The sequence below is a fragment of the Lycorma delicatula genome, chromosome 1, assembly GCF_047948215.1.
Source record: "Lycorma delicatula isolate Av1 chromosome 1, ASM4794821v1, whole genome shotgun sequence".
Classification (NCBI taxonomy): Eukaryota; Metazoa; Arthropoda; class Insecta; order Hemiptera; family Fulgoridae; genus Lycorma; species Lycorma delicatula.
Window position 1 is genome coordinate 200,610,690 of NC_134455.1, and position 18,114 is coordinate 200,628,803.

At 30.8% G+C, this 18,114-nt stretch overlaps 1 protein-coding gene across 1 annotated transcript in view; it reads left to right on the forward strand.

Moving 5' to 3' along the window:
* The window catches only part of para (sodium voltage-gated channel paralytic), a 544,951-nt gene that overhangs the window by 179,125 nt on the left and 347,712 nt on the right, over nt 1-18,114 (forward strand). The window contains exon 2 of the mRNA XM_075370553.1: nt 3,505-3,566. The gene's annotated coding sequence lies outside the window, so the exon portion shown is untranslated. The remainder of the gene's footprint in view (nt 1-3,504; nt 3,567-18,114) is intronic.

Consider the following 18,114-nt stretch of genomic DNA (forward strand, 5'->3'; position numbering starts at 1 on the left):
AAAAACACTTCAAAAATATTACACTTTTTCGAGAAAAATATTGTAAAGTTTCTTATTTTAAACTTTTTAATTTCATCACTGTAAGAAGATACGAAAGAAAACTTACTTTAATTGAAAGATAATGCTTAATGAATTCTTTTCGGGAATGCTTTTCGGTACTCAATATTATTTTATATAGAACTCACATAAAACAATAGAAAAACCTGATAGCAAATGCTACCTGTAATAGAAGACGAATATTTTTACCCAGTGCTTTTTGTACGTCATTGAAGAATGGTTAATTAACGAAAATTAAACAGCTTTTAAAAATGTTTCAAAATCATAGTTTAAAAGTATTTTAAACGATTAAATTTATAACGACCTATGTGTTCGAATAAAAACTGCTTTGGTGCCATAGCTTGGTTAGGTGAAATTATTCTGCCTGTTAACCTTGCTGGTTCATATTTAGTAGTAGCTTGCTGGTTCAGTTATGTTTAAAGAATATATTTTCATAAGTTATAATGATCATTATATATTTCACATTTTAATTTAATTTGCAATTCATTGTTAAAGAAAGTACGTAATTTACTATATGTATATGATAACTGTATGAAATGTAATTTTGCACTAAAACAATATTACAATTAGATACATTGTTACATTATTAATATAAAATAACAGCTTTTAACAAAGCCAACTGAATTGTAAAAATATATCTACTTTACATGCATAAGAAGAAGGTATCATAAGACATAATAAGAAGTTTCCTTATTTATAAAGTAATGAGAAAATGATGACCACATGAGTCTGAACACTGTATTTCCTTTTCAGTTCCAAAATTGAGTTCTCTGAGTAATTTCCAGTAATTCAATTACAATTACTTTTAAATCTCATGTTAAAATTATTTTTGAATCGTATTGATTTATTAAACGTTTTGAAATGTAATATCCTTTTATTAGTTTTTTACCTTTATCCTTTATGTGACATTTCATCAAATCAGGCTGACTTATTGAAGTAAATAATTATTCTTATTATACTTATTGAAGTAAATTATAATTATTATGTAATTATTTTTCATTCTGAGGTTAAGTAACCTTGATATATGACATATTTATGTATGACTTAATGTCTTCATGTATTCGAAATCCGCTTTTCAGATACTTATTTGATTTATTTGCTTCCAAATTTGATTAATTTAAAAAAAAAAAATTGGTTTTACGATTTGGGTAATGCGACATCTACAATCTGGAATTTTGTCTCCTTCAGATAGTTAAGTAACTGATGTTACTCGGGCGCTCTTAAGCCAACAACTTTATGAAAATCAGTCCGGCCATTAAGTTATACGGGCGCAAGAAGAAAATACATCCAAATTTATAGTTCTTCTCCTGAAGTAACCGAGCGATACACAAAATATGTATAAGAAAATGAAAGTAATAAGTAAACTATACTACTTTTGATGGCAAGTTATTGTAAATTGGAGCCGATTACAGGGGCCTCCGATGTACCGAATAACAATTCTAAAGTTTTTCAATTCTTTTCACGTACGTTATGATGTGCAAAATGGATATGGAATGTACCTTTCTTCAAACTCTTTTACATCTCACCAACCGAAGAGTTTCTAACGATTTTGTTTTCAGCTTCAAAAAAGGGTAAAAAAGTACTGTCAGTTATTCGGCTTTTTCAAAACATCATAAACACATTGTCACTCGTAAATTTTTGCCGAATTAGATTGTACCATATTTCGTAAAAATCTGTACAGATGTCCTGAGGTTAAACGGACACAAACAAATAGATACGCTAAACCTATACGTTTTCTCCTTCTATCGTAGCCTGGTAAAAATATTGATAACAGCAGTTTATTTAGGAACTAAAAGTAATATATAGTAGATAAAAGTAAGTAAAGTACGTACTTCACTTTTAAGTATGTAAACGACGCAAAGAAAAAAATTCAAAAGGATCTTGTCAACTCCTGAGAGACGAACATATTTTTCTTAATTTCTTTTGGCAGAGGTTTAAAACTTTCTAATCGTACTTTGTTCAAATATTTCGTTGTTGTAGGTTTTAATTTCTTAACATTCATAAAGTACAATTCTCATGAATTACGGTCATATTGAGTTTAAGTATTGATTAATTTATTTATGATCTTTTTTTTAATATATTTAATTATATTTATTAAAAATTTAATCTTTAAGCTGTCGGAAAATAATTTATGCCCACCAGAAAAATCACTGATATTTTATGAGAGTGGATTTTTTCTTCGATTTACTGAAGTTTGCTAAGCTAATATAATAAATAACATAAAGGTTTTAAGACCTCAACCAATAGTGAACTCCACCCATCCGGTTTTGATTAGTCGCCTGTCAAGCGTCATGTAAACCTCGCTCAAAGAACATGGGACAGCCGGAAGTGCTTAGGTAACAAAACATGCTTACTGTGTATGTAACACATTGCGTTTCGAATTAGAAAAAAATTGGAAATAGATATTTACGTCAACTATCGAGGTACGTTCCTTAATTTTATGTCATCTCATTTTATGGATTACAATTCATAACATGACGTTTTCATGAGCACTTAACAACCAGTTTGTAATTAAGATAAATGTTATGCATTTTTTACACTACATTTAAAAACGATTCAAAATAATATCTGATATTAAAAATTATCTTGTTATTTAACAATAGAGTGTAAAGCGGGGAATTTTGAAATCAAATTACGTTAGAAAGTGAAATTTGAGAAATCATTTCAAATTAGTGAAGTTAAATCGTGCGACTGCACTAAAATACCACTATTCATGCTGTAAATAATACATTACTGTTTAATACTTTCAGTTAGTGAACTACACTCCTGGGCGATGGTAAAGACCGCTCTTACGTTTAGCCAGAGCAAAATTAGAGTACTTTCGCAGAGTGTACATAAAATTCGCGACTTTTTGAGAAAGTAAAATTTTAATGAAAAAACTGTTTTATATGGCAGCTCAGTAAAAATACCAAATAGGGTGTATGGGAAATAATAATTAAGGACCACTGATCGTTTTCCTTTGACATGTTTTAGAATCAAAAGTTCAAAATTCCTATAATTTTTAAATGCAAAACGTTTTATGAAACCCAAAATTACGTTTATTGAACTCGCATAATTTATAGAGAGGTAAAGAAAAGGTAAAGTAATGTAAGTTTTACATCCTTTAATTTTTCTCTTGAGTGAATATTTGTTTAAAATCAATAGTTCGGAGATGTTTTACATATGAATGAAATTCCATATTATGGAAAGAAAAACATAAAAATTGATTAAAAAAAGTACTTATTTATATGTAAATTTAAGTTTCTAAACTTAATAATTATTTTTGGGTTTAATATTTTATAAAATCTAATTAGTGTATTCTAAACAGATAAAAATAAAAATAACGGAACTATTACAATTATAATTTCAGAAATATTTGCATTATAATGAATATTAATTAATGAATAGTGTAACAATGAATGTAAATAATGGAATTGATGTAAAGAATAATATTTTTTTAATTTTTAGGGTGAACACATCATGATGGCTACACGTGCCTACGGCTAGCTGGTCCAGCTGTCGCACCGACTGTAAGTATTTATAGTACTTAATATTATAGGTCTAGTTCTTTTGATTAGGAATTAATCAAGTTTTCTATCTACTCCTTAACTGATTTTTTTTGCCTTAATGAAAGTTAATTAAGGATTATTAATTTGATAATTTCCATCCAATTTTTCTTTAGACCTCCCTGTAAATGAGAGGCTAAAACAATATTAATACACAAAAAAATAATTAATCGTTTAAGGATGGAATCAAGAAGTTCGTTAGAACTTCGCCGGTAAGAGTCCGCAGAACTGGACGGCACGGCGAAGTCAACGAACTATGTTTACAGTTCTAAACATGACCTAACCTAAAAGTGAAATGAAAATGGGAAAACGAATTAAAAAATGAACATTAAAACATTACATTTCAGTTCAGTTAGATTTGTAATAAAGAATACTTCAAAAAAATACCTCGAATTTTGTTAGAATACGTATTTTTCTTCCATTTGATGAACCGCGACACTCGAATATGTCACTTTTTCCTTAAAAAGGTGGGTTTACCCATCGCGCCGCTAGGTAGCATTACTTGATAGTACTAGGTAGCGTAAAAAGACTTGATTATGTAATTGAAATAATAAAATTTAAAAAAATATATACTGCAGCTTGTTTGAATAGTAAATGCTCTTTTGTAAATGAAAGTACTGAAGATGAAACAATCTTTTTATTTCCCATTACTTCATTAAAAAAGAATAAAAGTATTAGTTTACAAGAGATTATAGCTGCTAATAAATTCCAAAAAAACATTAGCAGTAGGAAAGTGTTGCAAATGTGGCAACAAAGATTTGTTACATAAAACAGAAATAAATTCATTCGATTGGTAAAATTGTTATTCTACAATTGAACTCTTTGAATTAATTAATGGAGAAATAAAAAAAAGTTCATTTAATAATAATAACATAAAAAGTGTGTCCACGGATACGATAAAAATCGAGGATTACACTTACGAGTAAGGGTAAGTGTAACGCTCAGTAATAAGCGATTGCAATATTACATCGCAGATCTTCATTCGTGAAAGTCATAATACTAGTTTTATTAAAAAATAAAAATTTGTTATGAAGTGAATGATGTGACTACCAACAAAAAAATTGGCCGAGAAATTCAAAAAATATATATTTGTTCTAGAAAGGCGATAAATTTCTAATAATAAATCCATAAGATAACAATCAGTAATTCATAAAAAAATAAAATAATAATCTAACAAAACGATTTCATTTATTAAACAACGAAATCGGGCCGGTAAGAGTTTTCTAACAAATTTTTATATTTTTTGTTTATTATATGAAACGCTTAAACATTGTATTATTGAATATCTATTGTCTATTACATATATTTAACATGTACTTTTTTTTAAAAAAAATTTAAATTAATAGATTTGGAAAGTATACATTTAGTGTATTACCTTTTTTGATATCAATATCGTTTTGTTAAAAACAGTTTTATTTGTTACAGAAATTTTTGTTTTTTGAGCGGAAGAAATGATATCTGCGAGACTCTTACCGTACGATTAAAAATTTGTATTTTTTTTTTTTTTTTGATATTGACTGGCATGACATTTTCAAACGTCCTGATCGATACAGCTTTTGAATCTCTGATGAAGAACAAATCGTTGAACATTGATAAGAAAATACAACAAATTATGATTAAGTAATCCTAAAAATGGGAAAATGTTAATGATATGATGAAGGATGACAATGATTTCCCTGTAATTGGTTTTTATTTACCGGAAAATTTCACAAACTTTGATTTAATATTTTGGAGTAAACCGAAAAATTCGTAATTAAATCGCGTTGTAGTTGCGGTAGCCGGATTTTCATCATTATTGTAATTAATGATATAATATAAAAATGTCAATATTACATCTTTTATACCTGCCCTTCAACTAACTGATTCTGATTCTCATAGTGAAGATTAATTAATTAATCTTCTAAATAAATTAACTTTTTAAGTTTTTTTGACTAAACCCACAAAACAACTCAATCGGAAAGCAGTTCCGCGCTAAACGTTATAAAAATAACATCATCAACAAACGATTGTTGTGCCGTTGAATGTAACGTTTGGAGATATTCCATTCACGTTATATATTATTTTTTCGTTAAATAAAATTTACTTCTGGGTAGAGATTAATATAGATTTTTAAAAAAAAATATTGCTTATTAATTTTACGCGTGAATTATTTTATGAAGATGCAAGATGACAATCACCTAACGTTATCTTTGGAACTAACGTAGTTCTATTTTTCAACTAATGCTTACGTAGGTGTAAATTTTATTTAAAGAAACATATATAAGTACAGTTGATGCACGCTTGAAATTTTGTTTGTATTATTATTATTATTATATAATAAGAAATTATGTTTATAATCTGCATTTTATTATACAGATATCAATTACAGTAACGGTGGTTATTCCATTCTCCGATAAGATACGTCGATCCGAATAGCGATTACTCTGTACCTGTTAAATGCGTAGCTTCGTTACGAGATTAAGCGTATTACATTATCGCAAAGAAGAGAACTGTAATTTCATCTCTCTTCTCTCCAACGATCTTTAACGTGCAGGATAACGTTTATCGCTGTCACAGCAGTGGAATGCTGCGATGTCGATGAAATTTTACCGACAAACTGCACACTGATTACAGATCGTTCGGTTACGCTCGTAGTTCTTCCGCGATATTAAAATAAGCGGCTGGAATCCGTTTAAGATTAATTTTTTTTACAAGTTCGATGTAAATATCTAGAAAAAAATAATGTAGCTAGCTAGCTTAAGATGTTTTGCTAGCTTCAGCTATTGTGTAACTTACAACGGCTTCAAAGTTGCTTTCTTTCAAGTTTATTTGTCTAATGTGAAACGGCCTAAGTATTTATAAAAATCCTAAGCGATGATCTTCCTACCCTTAATAATATAGGTTATTTTGAAGTATAATATCATTATTATATGGTATGTAAATGCAAAAATTACGATCTGAAAATAGTTCTTACAGGGATGAAAAAAATTAAAACTTCAAGTCAGTAACTACAGTAAAATCTTTTTCCTATTGTCCCTTTCTAACGACATTAGCCGTTGATAAACAGTATTAAAAAAATACTTTTCGTCATCGTCGTCCTGGAGGTTCTGTTTTCAAATAGTAAATAACTGACGTAAAATTAGTTTGAGTAAAATAAATACAGGGCTAATCCTCGTGATAAATATACGACGCTTACAAGTAATTTCATTTATATTCTTGCAATATTTGCTCGTTGGAATGTATTCGAGTTATGTTCCGCCTTACCGAATGTTCCTCCTCTTATCGTAAGACCAGTACATGAACTTCAATTTTGTACACCTACAGTTCTTACGAAAGAATATGAACTCACAGAAGTGCATCTTTCATTACTGTAAGTGCTTCCATTTTTATTACCATTAGTTATCATCAATTAAATTCACACGATAAATGCCAGGAATCTTTTATAAATAATCCAGAAATTTTAGAACATTTTTGTGAATCATAACTTTAATTTTCAGTTTTTCACCTTAGAGCACTTTCGTGTCTTGTATTATATCACGCTCTATTTACATATCAGTAAGTTGTGTCGTCAAAAATCAATATGTTTCAAATAAATAAGGTATTGTTTACCTTAATCTTTTTGTACGCTAAAATCAATCATTTTGACTGAAAACGAATTGTGTTTTGGTTTCTTTTATTATTATTATTATTAATATTATTCACAATTAATAATTAACTAAAATGGTGCTTTTTATTATTTATTTTGCTATCGACCGAGTTTGAGTGTACAGAGAGGGTTAGCTTAATTTTGGTTTTATTTTTTCTAGCTAGAATCGGAATTAGTTTGTTCCCGTAAATTACTCTTTATTCATTTTCTGTAATAATTTAACTATTTTATTACAGCTAGTTGTATTACTGTAAAGTACTTTCTTCCACAGACTCGTAGAGGAAGAGTATGGAGTACACAGTGACGTGAGTTTGAAGTGAAACTAGTACAAGTGTAAGTTACAACAAAAAGATTAAACTCTATTTCTTTACTTCCTCAAAATATAACTCGATATTTTTTTCTAATCAAAATTCGATTCTAGTTTGTAGATTTAATAAAATTATTTCCACGCTAAAAATTATTCTCGGAAAGACCTCGTGGAAGATTTTTGTTCACCTCTGAACGTTTCCATCGATGCACAATTAGTCTTGCGTTGATTTCGTTTTCTACTAAATTCCTAACAAAAGTTATTGCTATCGGGTCTATCGAAGCAGGGACACTCGCACAACTAGCTTAAGCAGGAAGAGGGCACTTACTTCTCTGTTCAGACTAATAGAAGAAGTTTATCTTTGTTGGTGACTTTCTAGCTTAGAACTCACTTCACATTAGCGTTAAAATTCATCAGATGTGTTCTTTTATACAGTCACTTAATTTTCTGCTGACATCAAACTTAATTTCATTCTAAAATTTTACATAAAGAATTTTAACGAAAGCAAAAATGAGATATCTAAATATCAGAACTACTTTATCCACGTAAACCTTTCTAAAAAATCTTTAAAGATATTTCTTTTTAACCGGTTTCTAACGGTTCCTTTTATGCCGTTTTCACTTGAACGTTTTTGAAGAAATATTTTCCCGATAACTAGCCTTTTATTAGAACAGTTTTTCATGAATGAAAATGTTTAAAAAATTTTTAAAACTCTTTTTCCCTATCTTTTTTATATGACGTGAAAGTAAATGTACGGTAATTCCAAACATTATTGTAATAGAATGTCATATTTGACAATGATAATGAGAATAAATAATTTGTGTTGCTGTGGACGATGTGAAGTAATTACAATGTACGAGTATAATAACCAAATTAGCATTGCAACTGGACTTAGTCGTCACAGCGTTGCAATCAACACCGATCTGGTGCAACCAACTTGACTTCACATGTTGAACATTCAGTAGGATGAAATAATCTACCTGTTTTTTTCTTCATCTAAGTATTTAACAATGGCAATAATAATTAACCTTCGCCGTGAATATATGGTTTTCTCATATTTGCGGGCTTGTCCTTCTTTATGGCCTTAATCATTAAAAAATAAATGGTAATAAGACAATAAGAAAAGAACTGGTTGGTTAAATTTAATAACTTCTGAAAATTTAGCAACAAAACAATCAAAATTAAATATTAATATCCGCACCGATAACAAATAATAATAAAATTTGTTATATTTATTAGTAATAATAAAAGAAAATAACGATGCTTAATACGCAATGAATTAACAGCTGCGGTAGATACTTGAAGCACATCTCTATTTCCAACCAAAACGACTCTGTTGACGTCGAGTCAACTGGCGGTTTAGAAGTCTTTAGATCCCACTTTTCTCGCATGCAATGTTCACAACACCACGTCTAAAATAGTAGTCCGTAATAGTAGTGTAGATAAAAATAATAGAATACTTTATTACAATATTGTTTTATTAAAAAAGTGACAAATTTTGAGGTTAACTCTTTAATTTAATTATACACAGTTTGTTTTGCATGATGATATCGTCAAATAAGCTTAAAGCTTGTTCGAGGGGATATGGAGATGGAATTTCGTAACGTATGAAAAATGCTATGCCTGATCGGGATTCGAACCCGGGATCTTCGGGTGAAAAGCCGAGATTGTAGTCAATCATTTGTTACTTTTTAAAGAAATATTACCAGTGATTCTGATAAAACTGAAGACTTTTTGTGAGTAAAATTTGTGAGTAAAATTTGGTAGTGTAACAATAAACCTATAGCTTTTGGTGTCTATTGTTATCGACACCTATGGTCTTTTATTCACCTTGTTAGGTGAATAAGACCACAGAGATGGATTGTTGAAAAGGTAGATTGGAACAGTTACCTTCCCATCACAGTATGACGATGGTGAAAAAATACCCTTGACGAACTTACCTCTTATACGTCTCTGATATTTAGAAATGCTAATAGATACACTCCACAAACATCAGGAAACCCTAGACACCCTTCCGTTCCTTGGTGGAATGATGACTGCAAAAATGCTATTAGCAAACGACGGCAGGCACTGCGCAAATTTAACCTCATGCCACCAAATGAACATCTAGATTTGTGCTACAAGGCTAGAGTGCTATGTCGTCAGGTATTCTTAGACGCTAGGAGGAAGTCATGGAGGAAATATGTGGACACCATCTCACGCACTACTCCCACGTCTGCTGTCTGGAAAAAGGTCCGTATAATCTGCGGATCACCAAAATAATCCATTCTCGGACTGATTCATGAAGGAGAACTCCTTACATCACCTTCTGCAATGGCAAGTATTTTGGCAGATTGTTTCTGTTAGGTGTCCCTCACCTCATCATACGGTAATGAATTTCTAAGGTACAAATTACAGATGAAAGTATTACCGTTAAATGTTGGTGATTTGTTCAGTGAATTAAGCACTGCATTTTCATTCAGCGAGTTGTCGCACGCACTTAAAAACTCACGTGACACCTCCCCTGGACCCGACAACATTCGTCTCAATATGCTCTCACACCTTCCTAATTCGGCGGTACAACACTTATTGTGTGTAATAGTCTATTCTTCTCACAAGTTTTCCCTTCGGTCTGGTTAGAATCCATTGTCTAAACATGGTACTTACTTAAACATTACTTAAACATGGTAAAGACAAAGAAAACCTCTAAAGTTACCACCCTATCTCTTTGACAAGCATTTTGTGTAAAGTCATGTAGAGAATGGTGAACTGCAGGTTCATATGGTACACGAGAGAGTTGGCCTTCTATGTCTAGAACAATGTGGGTTTTTCCAAGGACTTCCATTGACCATTTAGTGTCACTGGAAGCAGCTATTCAAAATGCTTTCCTATTCTGCCAGCACCTCGTCGCTATCTTCTTTGATATCAAGGTGTACGGCACGGCCTGGCGACGTGGTATTCTTAACACTTAAAGAATGGGGAGTCAAGGGCTGCATCTTGCATTTATCAGGGGTTTCTTAAATGACCAAACTTTCCGTGTTCGTGTTGGAGATTCCTTATCGGGTGATGTCACCTTGGAGTGGAGTACCTCAAGGAAGTGTATTAAGCGCGGTTTTACGCGCTGAAGATGTTAGATTCTGTACATCATGTTTTTCTTCGTCTTACTACAGGTTCTTTTAAATCAAGCCCTGTCACTAGCATACCTGTTGCGTGCTATGAACCATCACTTTGGGATAGACATGATCAACTTCTAGCATCTGACTTTGGCCGTCTTAAAGAGCAACCGAATCACCCGGTTTTTACCGCAGTTCTTGCGAATCCTTATTTACAAAAATATGAAGACCATCCACGTTTCACTGCACCTATGGGTGTACGTACCCAGCGGTTACTACAGCTTTTAAACGTAGACATACCTTCTATTTTTCCAACGTATCCCTGTTCTTATCCTCCGTGGAGAATCAACCTTATAGGTTTTATTTTTGATCTTAACATATATAAGAAACACCACCTATCGTCTTTCAGCAAAGTTTCCACCATATTCTCTCCTAAATAAACCCAGACGCAATAGTATACACATATGGATCAAAACAGAATGATACCGTTGGATGCACATTTATTCTTAATAGCAGAATCTATATATTTGGTCTACCTAATATTACAAATGTATTTACTGAATAACTGTACGCCATTAATAAGGCTTTGAATAACGTTAACCCAAAATATCGTCTTATCCTTATGTAGTGATTCTTGTGTGCACTCCAAGCTTTAGAAGATTTTTATTCAACACATCCTTTGATTACTGAAATCTATAACGCAATCGTCGAGTTGAACCATCGCAATACACAAATGAATTTCTGTTCTATTCCTAGCCACGTGGGAATTCCTGGTAATGAACGTGCAGATTCCGCTGCTAAAGACGCATGCAATCAACCTCCTTTACCACTCGTGTTGCTGCTTCTGACTTTATTAATTGTATAAAATATTCTCTTCGAGCAAAGTGACAAGGTGACTGGACGGCTGTTGTGCCGTCCTGCACATTAAAGATTCCGTGTTGCCATGGGACTCCTAATGCAGAAAAACTAGTTGTGAGGAAGTCCTCTGTCGATTGCGGTTAGGACATATCAGTCAAACACTACTACCTCATGTCAGCAGTGCACGCACCACTACGCGTAAGATGTTACTGCCGTTTAACTGTCCGCCACATCCTGTTAGATTGCGTATGTTGTGCGGCCTTACGTCAGAAATTTAAACTATGCCGAAACATTCGCCGTTTCCTAGGCTAGTACTTATTGACAGGCAAGTGGTAGATCAGGTTATTCCTACGGAGAATAAATATGTTTAATAAAATGTAATATTTAGTGTTTGTAGATTAGTTGTAACTTTTTCGAACGTTAATCATTGTTATTCGTGAGAGGACCTTTACACTCTTTCGAATTTTGTTAAATTTTTTATATTTTAGTTTTTCGTTTTAAATAAATTTATTTACTGTTATATTCTGACTGTGATATTAATTGTAAGATTTACGTGATATTAGTTTTAAGTTTTAGTGATATCTTATTTGTGATATTAGCTTTAAGTTTATTTTTGTTAGCTTTTCATTTTTTCCCTTGTATGTGATATTAGTCCAAGTTTTTAGTTTTTAAGCCTTTAGTTTCTTTTATTTTTTTTATGCTTTAAATTTATTTTTATCTTTGTTTTTGTTTTGTTTTTTAAATTTTTACTTATTAAATTATGTTTGACCGGGCGATGATTACACGAAAGTGTTTTTCGCCCCAAAAACATATGTTTTTGTATCTTCTTCCTTGTCCAATTAATTGTGTTATGAAAACATAATTTTACTGATTGTATTATATTTAATAAGACTGTAACTGGTTTTTTAGGTTCATAAACCCCTATTGTTTACCAGGGTAAATAACCAGAGTATTTATTGGCTAAACCAATTGTTTATTTCTTTAATATCTGAACTTCAGGATTATTACATGTATCATCATGCACCTTAAAATTAATTTTTATTTATAATAATATTTTCTGAGAATTGATAATTATTTAGTATTAGTGGTGTATTTTCCATTTTTCAACTATGTTTTAATTTACATTAGTTTTTAATTTTAAGTAAGTTATACAGTCCTTAGGGTATGTGAGTTTACCTATCATTTGTTTATCATATGAAATCCAATTTGTTGAATGATACTTGTGTTGCTCTATATTTTATGAAGGAAAAACTTTTATGTATACTTAGATGGTGAGCGAGTGATTTTGTTTTGTGTGTGTATTTTTCACTAATCAAGGTGGTTGCAAAGTGGTCTGCTTTTTCTTCTGGGTCAACAACAACAGTAATTAGATGATCCTATATTGCTGGGTTACTATAGTAACCAGACTTCAACACTACACCACTTTCCTCATATAGAACTCTTCTGCTGCCTCAAAACTTATAGCCTCCATACTACTACTCCTACATGTATTCCTTTTTGTCTTTATCATATATTTTAACCTGCTACATAACTTCAAGTCCATTCTATTCATATTTTATTACTATTATTAATGATATACTGCATCCTTATCCATTTTCATTAAGTTTTTGCTGATTCATCAAAAAGGTTAAAAAATTATAAAGAATAATTAATGAGCATTAACTAATTATTTATAACAAAATATTAAATGTAATTTCATACAACAAAGCCTGAAGTCTGTAAGCATTTTTAAAATGTTAACTGTTGTGACTGGATTTTTTGAATTTTCAAATTGGATGAAAAACCCTTAAATAAAAACACTATACCACTTAAATTAAAAAAAAAAAAAAATAGACCAATTTATTCATAAAATATAAAACTCATAAATAAAACACTTGGAATCTCATTTAATGAGTTTCAAGTATTTGAAAAGATGATTTTAAAAGTATGTACATGTTACAGGGTTCCATAAAAATATTACGTGTGAAATATTACTTTGGAAAAAATATTTTGGTGGAAGTAAAACATAAAATTTCAAACAAAATAATTAATGTAAATTTGAAGATTATGTATTGTAATGTAAATAAATTTAAAATTGAATCAGCTGGTAGGTATTTAGATCAGCTGGTCTCAAGTTTGTTCTCAGCAGAGGTCTGAAGTACTTTTCACCATTATTTCATTGTCTTTATTAAAGTACAGTAATAAAGTACATTAATTTCCTGTATAATTATTAAAAAAAAATTTTTTTTAGAAAAATGATTCAATATCACTTCTGAAGAAATAAGAAAAGAGAAATTCTATACTTATAAACATTTAATCAATAAATGTACATTAACTGTAAAAACTTTTATGTTTTTTCCAGCTATTATTATTTTTTAATGTTCATGAGCAAAGTGTCATCAAACTTCTCGTCTTTCCATGAGTTTCATTGAATACATGCTAATTAAAAAAAGGAAAAAGCTATGAAAATATTATTTAGTAATCATTAAGTTCAAATCACATTTCTGGTCTATAAAATCCCTTGATTAAAAATCTATTGTAGTTTTTCATCAACATTCTCGACTCTGACGCATTTATTTTCTTTTCCCGATTTTCTTCACCAGTGATATTTTTGCACCATAAATTAACCCTGATTGGATCAGTTTTATTTATCTTTCACTTCAGTGCATTTCTAATCTTCCTGTTCAGATATTATTTCTATTGAGTTTTATTAAAACAGAACCAACACTACTTACTCTTCTGAAATATGATATTAAGTTAAAATATCAAAATAAAGGACAGCTTTATAGATTGTTTTAGAAGATATTAAGAATATTAAAACGTATTTCTCAGTTTAATGGTAAAACATTGTTCTAAAAAAATGTAAATGAATGAATGTACAACTTTCCCTTCAATACCTTTAATATCAACATTTAAATAGCATCATTTTTTTATTTACATTAGCCTATGTAAATTTATTATAAAATAAAGATGATATTTTCACTGAAAAAAAAAAAATCAATAAAAATGAAATACAATTTGAAAAAAATCACAGCTAATTAACGTTAACATAAAAAAAAAAAAAACATATTAAATTTTTTTCTTTAATACTTAATGTATAAAATTTGGAATTCTCTAGAAGAATCTTTGAGTTTATGTTGTGAATTGATCACAAATGAAATTTCCTTAGTAATATTACACTGAAAATATTTGATAATGATTTTCAATAAAAATTAGTGGCAATTTCAATGTTTTTTGTAATTAACCAAATTTAGTTCAATAAAATTAGCACCTGAAGTAAGTAGAGAATTTTTTACTATCATTGTAAGTGCTACATTATAAACTTTTGGTTGTTAATTTATAACTCTAATTGGTTACGAGATAAGATAATTGCTTACGTGAATAAGTACATGATTAATATCATTATCATTGTAGAAAATATGTTCTAAAATAATTTTTAGTATGCATGATATTGATCTTTTATTACTACAGATCTCATTTCTCTTAATTTCTTCATCATTTAGATTTTCATAAAAATTACTATTAGAGAGGAAGATGAAGTCTTTAAAATGGTGGTTAATGAAAATAAAATTGATGAATCCAGGTTTAAGGTGGTAGGGTACAACAACAAAATGGTGGAAAAATGAGTTTTATTTTTTTACCTTATTTGTTCTTTTACCATTAATTTGGTAAATAATATATTCGGATATGTTGATTGGAAATATTTTTTTTAGAATTTTCAATAAATTTCTGCAAAATTTTATTGAACGATTTTTTCGCTTCTAACACTTTTGATTTTAGCTGTCGCGCTTGTTCTCCTTTTGAATAATCACGCTGTCTTTCAGTATTATTATATATCGATAAGAATTAATCTTCTTCAACGACATTGTTATTATCAACATTTTGTACAATGACAATGTCAATGTCTAATTGTATACTAGCGTATTTTAGGTTTAATAATTGTAGCGTGGAAAACTACAGCTGCTTTTTTTGCAAGAAAATGTGGCTCTCTGCATTTTCATATAGCAATGATGGCAGCGTCTTCCTTGGTAAAATATTCTGGAGGGAGGTAAACTAGTCCCCCGTTCGGATTTCCAGGTGGGGACTACTAAGGAAGGGGGTCACCAGAAAATTAAAAAATAACATTCTACAAGTCGGAGCGTGGAATGTTAGAAGTTTAAAAAAGGTTGGTAGGCTAGAAAATTTAAAAAGGGAAATGGATAGGGAAAATGTGGATGTAGTAGGAATTAGTGAGGTTTGGTGAGAAGAGGAAGGCGAGTTTTGGTCAGGTGATTTTAGAATAATTAACTCAGCTTCAAATAATGGGCAGGCAGGAGTAGGTTTCATAATGAACAAGAAGATAGGGAAGAGAGTAGAGTATTTCAAAACGCATAGCGATAGAATCATTGTAATAAGGATAAAATCAAAACCTAAACCGACAACGATTGTTAACGTCTATATGCCTACAAGCGCCCATAATGATGATGAGGTAGAGTGTGTATACGAAGAGATTGATGATGCAATTAAACACGTAAAAGGAGATAAAAATTTAATAATAGTTGGAGATTGGAATCCAAGCATTGGAAAAGGCAAGGAAGGAAATATAGTGGGTGAATACGGGCTGGGCAGAGGAATAAAAGAGGGGACCGACTTATAGAGTTTTGCACGAAGTATAATTTTGTAATTGCCAACACCCAATTTAAAAATCGTAATAGAAGAATATACACTTGGAAAAAGCCAGGCGATACTGCAAGGTATCAGATAGATTATATCATGGTTAAGCAAAGATTTAGAAATCAACTTGTCGACTGCAAAACTTACCCTGGAGCAGACATTGATAGCGACCATAATTTGGTGATAATGAAATGTAGATTGGGGTTTAAAAACCTGAAGAAAAGGTGTCAGATGAATCGGTGGAATTTAGAGAAGCTTGAGGAAGAGGAGGTAAAGAAGATTTTTGAGGAGGACATCGCAAGAGGTCTAAGTAAAAAAGATAAGGTAGAAAATCTAGAAGTAGAATGGGAGAATGTTAAAAAGGAAATCTTACATCAGCAGAAGCGAACTTAGGCAGAATAAAAAGATCTGGTAGAAAACCTTGGGTTTCAGACGATATATTGCAGCTGATGGATGAACGTAGAAAATATAAGAATGCTAGTGATGAAGAAAGTAAAAGGAACTATCGGCAACTAAGAAATGCTATAAACAGGAAGTGCAAACTGGCGAAAGAAGAGTGGATTAAAGAAAAGTGTTCAGAAGTGGAAAGAGTAATGAACATTGGTAAAATAGATGGAGCATACAGGAAAGTTAAGGAAAATTTTGGGGTACATAAATTAAAATCTAATAATGTGTTAAACAAAGATGGTACACCGATATATAATACGAAAGGTAAAGTCGATAGATGGGTGGAATATATTGAAGAGTTATATGGAGGAAATGAATTAGAAAATGGTGTTATAGAGGAAGAAGAGGAAGTTGAGGAGGATGAAATGGGAGAAACAATACTGAGATCTGAATTTAAGAGAGCATTAAAAGATTTAAATGGCAGAAAGGCTCCTGGAATAGACGGAATACCTGTAGAATTACTGCGCAGTGCAGGTGAGGAAGCAATTGATAGATTATACAAACTGGTGTGTAATATTTATGAAAAAGGGGAATTTCCATCAGACTTCAAAAAAAGTGTTATAGTCATGATACCAAAAAAAGCAGGGGCAGATAAATGTGAAGAATACAGAACAATTAGTTTAACTAGTCATGCATCAAAAATCTTAACTAGAATTCTGTACAGAAGAATTGAGAGGAGAGTGGAAGAAGTGTTAGGAGAAGACCAATTTGGTTTCAGGAAAAGTATAGGGACAAGGGAAGCAATTTTAGGCCTCAGATTAATAGTAGAAGGAAGATTAAAGAAAAACAAACCAACATACTTGGCGTTTATAGACGTAGAAAAGGCATTCGATAACGTAGACTGGAATAAAATGTTCAGCATTTTAAAAAAATTAGGGTTCAAATACAGAGATAGAAGAACAATTGCTAACTTGTACAGGAACCAAACAGCAACAGTAATAATTGAAGAAAATAAGAAAGAAGCCGTAATAAGAAAGGGAGTCCGACAAGGATGTTCCCTATCTCCGTTACTTTTTAATCTTTACATGGAACTAGCAGTTAATGATGTTAAAGAACAATTTAGATTCGGAGTAACAGTACAAGGTGAAAAGATAAAGATGCTACGATTTGCTGATGATATACTAATTCTAGCCGAGAGTAAAAAGGATTTAGAAGAAACAATGAACGGCATAGATGAAGTCCTACACAAGAACTATCGCATGAAAATAAACAAGAACAAAACAAAAGTAATGAAATGTAGTAAAAATAACAAAGATGGACCACTGAATGTGAAAATAGGAGGAGAAAAGATTATGGAGGTAGAAGAATTTTGTAGACATAGCATTATGAAATAATATACTTGTAAAATCTGCCGAATGTTGAAGTTGCAGAAACGACATTTCAGTTCTGTGAATAAAAACATTGGCCTGGCTTCTGAACTTTCTTTTTTTGTGGTAATTGTACCGATAAAAAAAGACTTTACTATTCTTGTTCATTTGTTTCAATTAAAACTAATAAAAATAGAGTTTCTTCGATATAAATAATCGATTATTGTATGGGCTTCGTGCTACT